The 8767-nt window shown below is 38.2% G+C and overlaps 1 non-coding gene across 1 annotated transcript; it reads right to left on the bottom strand.

Moving 5' to 3' along the window:
* Window positions 1-8202: 8202 nt before the first annotated feature.
* LOC145782641 (U6 spliceosomal RNA) lies at window positions 8203-8309 on the bottom strand. Its single transcript, XR_014290868.1, has one exon. It is a non-coding gene; the product is annotated as a U6 spliceosomal RNA (small nuclear RNA).
* Between the last annotated feature and the right edge of the window lie 458 nt (window positions 8310-8767).

Raw genomic sequence — 8767 nt, 5'->3', positions numbered from 1 at the left:
GTCAGTCAACTTCAGTGGTTGGGACATAGCATACGACATCCAATAAATGCAGTTTATAATGAAAATCTCCTATGCCAAAACTTATCCAAGGCAAAAGAAAGCAAGGATCATCAGCACAAACTTTTATGCGATGGATTTGATCTGCACAGCACAGCCAGGAAGAACTGCGAAAGTTGGCTGAAAATCTCCTATTATGGAGACTATTATTATTAACTTCGATTTTTTAGATGCTTTGTTTTTAGGTTAATTAAAGCCTTTAATCAAGTAAAGGTATGTTACAGTAAACATAAAGTTTAATGCGCTTTTAGACTGTGTTGTATTTGACCTCGTTTTACATTGATTCTGTCTAGCTCATGACTCCTGATTCTATGTAGAAATTTGAGGGTACGCCTCGGATACTCAAAACAGTTTAAAAAACACAGCTGTATATCCTTTAAAGTGCCCCTGACAGGTTGGATCCAAGTATAGTAACTTTTTAAAGCATTTCCTAGCGCAGAATTATACTTAGCAAACTTTTTAATCTTAACCTCGTAGCTCGACTGGTTAGGGCGTAATTTAATCAAACGACTGCTCCGCAGCGCCACCACAGGCGAAACTCCATATTTCACTGCTCTGGGACGACTTTGGTGGCATTACGTCATCCTAAGTGGACGTCGTTAGCAACGGATGAAACAAACGCTTCCTAGATGTAATTGGTGGATCACAGTTTGGTCTGAGTTGGTACAAGCGGTTGCTTTTTTCGAAGATTTATTGTTTTTTGCGCTTTAATCAAACTGTACTGGATACGTTCCTACAAAACCTAAAATATAGGCTACTTGAAGAGAAAAATGAAGAAATCGTACGAATCATCATTCATATCTAATTCATCATCACTATTCAAAAATAAATAAAAGTTCTTTCTCTCTCTCATAATGTGCCTTCAGTTGGCCATTGAAATCCTTTGTAACGACCATCTGGATCTGGAAAATTGTTTCGGATTCGCCAAACAATGCATGACGGCATCACAATCCGATTGTTGCTTCCGAGAGCATCACCTTGTAGTATACACTCCAACACATGCCTGTAGGCATTTTTACTTGAGTGGTATTAACAAAATCATCTTCAGTGAAGTGAAGAGAACATATACGACTAGTTTTGTATGGCCCATCCCACTTTCGAACACTTGAAGAAAACTTTGACCATTTTCTTGTCAGTACCTTGTTTTTTGGGAAAGTGGGAAAAAAAGCACACGGTCTTTGTCACTGACCATGTCACATAAACAGAAATTTGTAGGCATTGCTTCAACCATAAATTAAAGGTACTGTTTGTGAGATACCATTCTTACACTGCAAATGGCTATAGCCAGATTAGGACAAATAAAAAAGTATCAAAATTGTAGCCCTATGAAACTTCAATTTCAATTGAATTGAGATGCTGTTTGATAAAAGTAAACTCAACCTATTTGATCGAAACCTGATAGCAATAATAAGTTCACTTTTTCATTTCGGTAATTCTTAAATTGCACATGCTTTAGACCAACAGAGCCCCACACATTCACGTTTTGCAGTAGCCGTACCATACCTTACCAAGTCATTACAGAGAAAGAATGTATCCTTCCCGCTTACTGTTACGTCACAGCGGTGTTGCCGTTTTTATTTTCGCAATTGCATGAGTGCCAGATTCGCCGATGTCAAAGAAAGTTTGCAAGCGTGTAACTTAGTAGCCTGTTGATATTTTTTACGATTTGCTGGTCAGGAAAGTTTGTTAGTTTCATCTTTTTGGTATCTTAGGTAAATTTAGCGAATTTATTTACTTGTCAGAGGCACTTCAAGTTACTTTGTTAAAATAAGTAAAAGTGCAGCTTTTCATCAAAGTTTGTAGGAAATAACTCAAATCATTACAGTACCCAATAAACAAAAAACCAACTAGAAAAATTATTGAATATTTATTTATATGCTATATCACATGCATTGTTGTGAGGCCTAAGTTTTTAGTTTCATAAAGAATGCTCGACAAATTGCAATTGAAGTTTTAGTAAAAGGGTTTGCCTACTCTTAACACGTTGTTTTCTATTGTCTCCTAGTGGAGCCGGTGTTTTGAAACAAACGCTACAAAACACTATCAAGTTGCGCATGGACGAAGAGTATTTGCTTGGGCTATTCCAAACAAACCTCTTAGTCAATGCGAAACGAAATCTCGCATCATAAAGTTGAATTCGAAACAAAACAAAAGATATAATTTTGCATCCGGACAAAAATACATTAAAAAATATTTAACTGCAGATAGGACGCCACTGCTTCGACCTTAACCATATCTGTAGCGACACGGGCTTTCTGAGGACGCCCCACTCTAGAAGTGAAATATTTCAGAGAAGGAAATATGCTAGAAATGTGAAATTTCTTGACTTTTCGTTTTTGTTCTTTGCGAATTTTCTAAACTAAACTGGTCATTTTTCTGCCTTCCTGCCCTTCACAATAAGCATTTCGTCTCAGGTGACTAGAAATTTTCGTGCAACGCTAGTTGTATATATGTTAATGTTAGTGCAACCATGGCCACCTTGAGATGCGGCCTGATTTGTCACATTTTGCAAATTTTGATTACAGCTACTGCTAGTGCTTGACTGACATTTTTTGAGATGTTTTTACTTTTTGCGGTTTCCTAATGACAAAAAACTTTTTTGTTGCCTTGGGGAAGCAGTAGCAAATGAGAAAAAGTAAGTTGAAAAACGCAAAATCAGACTGTTATTGAAAATTAACAGTCTGACTAAAATCTACAAAATCCAATTTTCTTTGTTTTTCAACATGTGAGGATGTTAAAACCTATTGTGTCATCTGGGGAAAAAAATAAAGAAAGCGTAAAAGTCTAATTTTTAGAAAAATTTATTTAAACGTTCGCCCAAAGTTTGAAAAACCAGAAAATTTCTGCAAAATGTGACAAATCAGGCCGTATCTTTAGGTGGCCATGGTGCAACATAAATGTTAGTACAATTACTTTGAAACATAAAAACGCCTAAAAATGCTTAGATTTACGAAAAAAAGTACTTTTTGTTTAGTTTAGCATTATTTTATGTTATAATTCAAAAAATTCAATTTTGAAGCTATTTTCGGGAAATTAGAATAAAAACCGACTTCCTGACGTTTTTTCACCTCAAACAATTTATTTCAATAAATTTGTTGGGTGAAAATTTAATTTTTATACGCACAATACACATGACTATTATCTTGTAAAATATTTTGGCTCTGTGATTTTCTCAGCTCCCGTTATTAGCGATTAATTAGGAAGGGGCTAAGATAGTCCGTGACGTGCTTTCCGCGTACGAAAACAGCTCGTAATAAGATAGGGTTAAAGTCTCACTGCAGTAAATCGTACGATAGACTGAAATAAGAAAAATAACTTAATCGATTAGGCTCACAAAGCCGTGATAACAGAAAAAGTGCACCCAAACAGTATAGCACAAGTTAAGGTGAATTTGGGGATTACAATCCCTCTTTAGACGCATGAACGACATCACAATGATTGAATTTACAGTTTAAAAGTTTGAAATTTAGGGCCAATCAAGCAAATATCATGACGTGTGTAACGCATTTTTGCAAGACATATGTCTGCGTGAACATGTTTTACCGCTTGCTGTAGCAGGCTATTTGATATTACTGCAACTGCCTTGCCTCATTTGTTCTGAATAATTTAAGAAAACCGATTTATGAATAAAATCGTCTTTGAATGTACGAACCTTCAGCAAAATGAGACGATTTCGATAAAGCGTCGTAGTCTACTTGAAGAATTGAAGGTCACTTAAATATTATGTACAACATTTAAAAATATGCTACCATTTGTATATTCTCAGTAAACAAAAGAAGTAAAACAAGCAGCTAAGGTGTGAGAAGAATAGTACTGTTGACGTAAATCCATAGAAAACATTTTGCTTTAATTGTTTGAAATCAATACTATAGGTAGCATTGAATCATAGTTACTTGATACACTTTGTGTTGATTCCACAATAAGATCAGGTGAATCTATTTAATCCGGTGCTTTTGAATAGATTCCTTTATATCAGCAATTGAGTTGCTACAAGACGAAGCTTTTGAGGCTTTGTGCTTTATCATATTTGTAAAGGAAATCTGTTCAATTCTGATGTGTTGGAATGAAAACCAGGTTTTTTTAAAGCAAGCTGAAGAGAGAGAAGGCGGAAGGCAAGGGCGCCGGAAGCGGGGGGACAGGGGGGGCGAATGCCCCCCCTGCCCTCAAATTTTCTGCAGATGGAGGAGCAGGGGGGGCAATGGTGCCCTTTTAAAGTCATGTAAGCTACTGCACATTTTGCAATATAACAATTTCTGCTATTCGCTTTTAGCCTAATTATAATCTTTCATTTTTGCCTCAAAATAATATTTACGGCACAAAATTTTGCAACACAGTACAGGCCTTAAAACTCGTTTTTTTTTCGACAGCTATCGTGGCCTACCGGGAGCTCCTTCTCGGCGGCCAAATCTGCCTGCTTGGAGGTCAAAATACAAAATAAAAATAACGATAGCACAAGTAAATAGAATTAAACTTGCAACAATGCTAAAATGATCACTTAGCGTTGTTGAAGTCTGGGCCTGGGCGACGTCCTACAATAGAATCGCTGCACCACGCAATAACTGCTTTATCGGGATTGTAATCCAGTACTATTCAAACGACACTCGCACGAGTGTCTCCAATGTGGCTGATTTTATAAAAGTTCGCTACTCCCCTAGAATTCTTTTTAGCAACGAAAAACAACGTTCGACATGTGTTGACGATGACGGCAAGGTAATAAAATAAGTATTTCAATGATTAAAACATTACTTGTACGCTTTAACTGCCCTTTATCAGAACTGACGATGCACTAGCAAGTGCGAAATATTTTTTCTGTTACATCTACTGACATCTGATCCTGTTGCCTTAGCAATTGAGGTTTTAGCTATTTCAATGATGTACATTACTAAAAGACATTACTAAAAGAAGCATAATTTTTGCAAAATATGATCAAAAAATGTTTTCCCCATTGATGTCAAGTAACTTTGTTCTCCTTTTTAACAACGGTTCAATGTCCGACAACATCGAATCGACATAAAAACGACAATATTGCCAGCCGATGTAAATTAGCAATTCGGGTTAAGACTTTGTTAAAATAAACGTCGGGAATTACAAACAAGACTTACAGCGCTGGCGATCGCAGATGGATATATTCCATCAATAACAAATATTCCCCACACAATGCAACAGTGGCGATTATGACGCGCTGACCTAACTTTGCGTCACTCTTTGATACTGCATGTTTTCGACAGTTAATCCACAATCACTGTATTGCGAAATTAAATAATTGGCTAGGAGAGACCGGCGGCCAAACTTGGCCGATTGAGGAGGTAGCACTGGCGGTTCATTCAAGCACTATTTAGCGGCCATGGCCGCAGGCTGCTTTAAGGCTTGACAGTAGGTTACATCATTATAAAATAGCATGATGCCCTTCTTTGTATACCGGACACTTGTAGGCTATCATTACTCAATACATAGTGAGCTGATACATTAGCATTATCGCTATGTCTTATCTTAAAACTTGAAAAAAAATTGGCCTTTTAGTAAACAAAAGTGCCCTTTTTTCGTAATCTTGCCCCCCCCCCAGTCAAAAATCGTTCCGGCGCCCCTGGCGGAAGGAGCAATGGATCGAGAATAGGTTTTATGTAAACCAACCCAGCTTTTTATGACAGTAGATTATTTTCCAGAGCTGAAAAAATGCACCAAGGTGGTTGCTAAAATATGTTTTTTTCACTAAAAACAGCTGCGTTAGATTGATATAAGCATGCAAGATTCCAACAAGTTGCGTTATGTAGTTGAACAAGCAAAACAGAAATCAAACATTTCCATCAGCTTAACAACAACTGAAGGCTTTGCCGAGTACAACGCGGCATAATAATACTAGACCTTATAGTAAGAACAGGTCAATCATGATGATTTTATTTTAGGCGCCTTGATGAAATGCAACATACTGCTGAAAGCAGCAAAAGTTTTCGGTGTACAGTCATTTGCTCTCACTAGCATGCCCCATTAAGTGTTTTCCCAAGACACAAACGTGTACTCTTAACAAGGGAACGAAACTACAACTTGTAAATCGTCGGTAAGATGCATTAACTACTTTTTAATCCAGACGACTTAAGTATCAGTTTTGTTTTGTATTCACAGTTATATCGAAACAAGTAGGCTACCAGTAAAAAAACTCGTTTGACAAGGATCTTTTTCCAAACAGCCACTTTATCTGGTCCAGATTTAGTAAAGACATGGTCAGATCCTTACTCGATCTGGTAAACATTTGGACCAGACAAAGTGGTTGTCTGGGTTGTTACATTTCAAAGAAATATGGGCATGGTAGGCTGAAAAGCACTTGAAAAGTTTGTTATCAGCACTTTGTACCTCTTAAAATGCCTCTGACTGGTAAATAAATTCGCTAAATTTACCTAAGATACCAAAAAGATGAAACTAAAAAAATTTGACTGACCAGCAAATCGTAAAAAATATCAACAGGCTACTAAGTTACACGCTTGCAAACTTTCGTTGACATCGGCGAATCTGGCACTCATTCAATTGGGAAAATAAAAACGTCAACACCGCTGTGACGTAACAGTAAGCGGGAAGGATACATTCTTTCTCTGTGGTGACTTGGTAAGGTATGGTACGGCTACTGCAAAACGTGAATGTGTGGGGCTCTGTTGGTCTAAAGCAGGGGTCACCAAATGGCGGCCCGCGGGCCGCATGCGGCCCGCCACGCTGTATCGCTGCGGCCCGCGGAAGGTATCAGCGTACAAGTATAACCAAAAATACTTTTCTTGAGGAGTTAAAGAGCACGAAGGCAAAAAAATACTTTCCGGGAAGCACATTTTCGCACTGCATACGATTCCACCGACAGGGCCGTTGACAGGATTTCTCGGGCCCGGTACCAATTTATTTTCGGGCCCCCTTCATGCACAATGTTATGAATATAAAGGTTGTGTACAAACTTTTATTGATGTGTTGTTAAAATGAGGATGACATATGCCGTTCAAAGTAGAAAATTAAGAGGAATATCATTTATATATATATTATTATATTTTCAAAGATTTGTTGCATCCACGAATTTCCCCAACTGCGCAATTACGCATTAGGAATTTCTTCGTAAATCGCGAAATCCTTGCTCTCAATCACGATCTTCGTCGGGATGTTTAAAATTGTTGGAGTTTGGTTTTGGTTTGAATGTTTATCCTCGGACTGACAAAGCCTTGATAAATTATTCCTGGTAGTTTCGCATACTTGTAGAGGCTCTTGACGCACGGCCGGTTACCAAGATTGGCAGAGTGAAGTTTCCAATTGTTGAAGTGTTGTTGCCGGGGAATTATTCCATCCATTAGGTGCTGTTGAATGGAGAGCAGTCCTGAAATGCGTTGCTCAAGCGCACACCCCGAGAGTCGAACCAGCGCCGTGTGATCTTGAGCCGGGCGCGTATCCGCTGAGCTAACGGGGCGGACAATCGGCTGAACTTAGTTCTTTGAAAAGTAGACGCAAGTAGCTAGAAGTGATTACCACCAAAGTATGTATATTCAGAATTAAAGAGTGGGTAAAGAAAAATATTTCGTGTTTTCGAGAAAAAAATCGTGGTTAGGGAAATCACTATACCCGGAAAGGGCCCGGTACTTTACCATCTGACGGCTGAAGTGGCTGTTTTAACCTCTGATGGCAATTCCTTTAGATCTGATTATATTAAGATCTTGATAATGTTTGAAGTCGCGGGGATTCTTTTAAATCCGGGCCCCCTAAATATTCCGGGCCCGGGTCCAAAAGTACCACCTAGACCCCCTGTCAACGCCCCTGTCCACCGACCTACCAATCAGATTATAGTTGTACGTGGGGGTTGCTTGAAGTTATTCCAATGCGATGTCCAGCCACACTGCACCAGTGGTTGATTAAAACGTCTGTTTTCGAATTTCGAAATTGTCTGTGAGCATAGGGTTGCTTATTTTAAGTTTGCAAATGTCATGTAAACACTAGTGTGCGTTTCACCGTTATTTTGTTTCATGAGCAGTGTTCTCTTTATGCAAGTTTTGTTGGAAAATTAGGTCGGTGTGCCAACTCAATTTATAATAAATTGGCAAAATATTATATATGAATTTAAAGACTTTTTCTGATTGTATTATGAAAATATTTAGCTTAGTACTGCAAACTGTTTTTTTTTTTTAAAGAAACATGGAACGCTTCACGATTTTGCGTGTCATCCTTGCGCAGGGGCCATGCTAATCTTCTCTCTTTCGTTCCAATTTTAGTATATGTACTGCCAAAGCAAGTCCTGCAAAATGTTGTTAATCAACAATTCTTGCCACGCTGATAAGCACCGCTAGTGACAGTTGTCAATAATCAAAGAAAGACGGTTTATAGACTCTCACAAAAAGAATGAAAACCAGCTCATTGCTTTTTTAGAGGGAAGACTGTTCAAGAATTACGGTAGAATTACAATTTTTCGGTGATTTCCACAAGCGTTTGTTTCATGGTTGCCTGGGTTCTTTTTCCCTGTTATTGGAGCCTATTTTTCGCTGATATGTTTGCAGGTCACTATTGTTGCCTATATTGCGATGTGTCAAACATTTCCTTGTTTACTGAAATTGCTAATTGCAAAATATCTTTTGTGAAGCGAAGTGACAACTCCACTCTTGCTTGGCGATGAATATTCTGATTTTTTGTTTGTCGTATCCAGGTTTACACCTGGTAGTTGAAGATTTAGATTAAGTGGACGGGAAGGCAAGGAAGC

This window comes from Aplidium turbinatum, chromosome 13 (assembly GCF_918807975.1).
Source record: "Aplidium turbinatum chromosome 13, kaAplTurb1.1, whole genome shotgun sequence".
In the NCBI taxonomy this organism is placed as follows: domain Eukaryota; kingdom Metazoa; phylum Chordata; class Ascidiacea; order Aplousobranchia; family Polyclinidae; genus Aplidium; species Aplidium turbinatum.
Note: the sequence above shows the minus strand (reverse complement) of the source record. Positions and strands in the feature narration are given on the sequence as shown.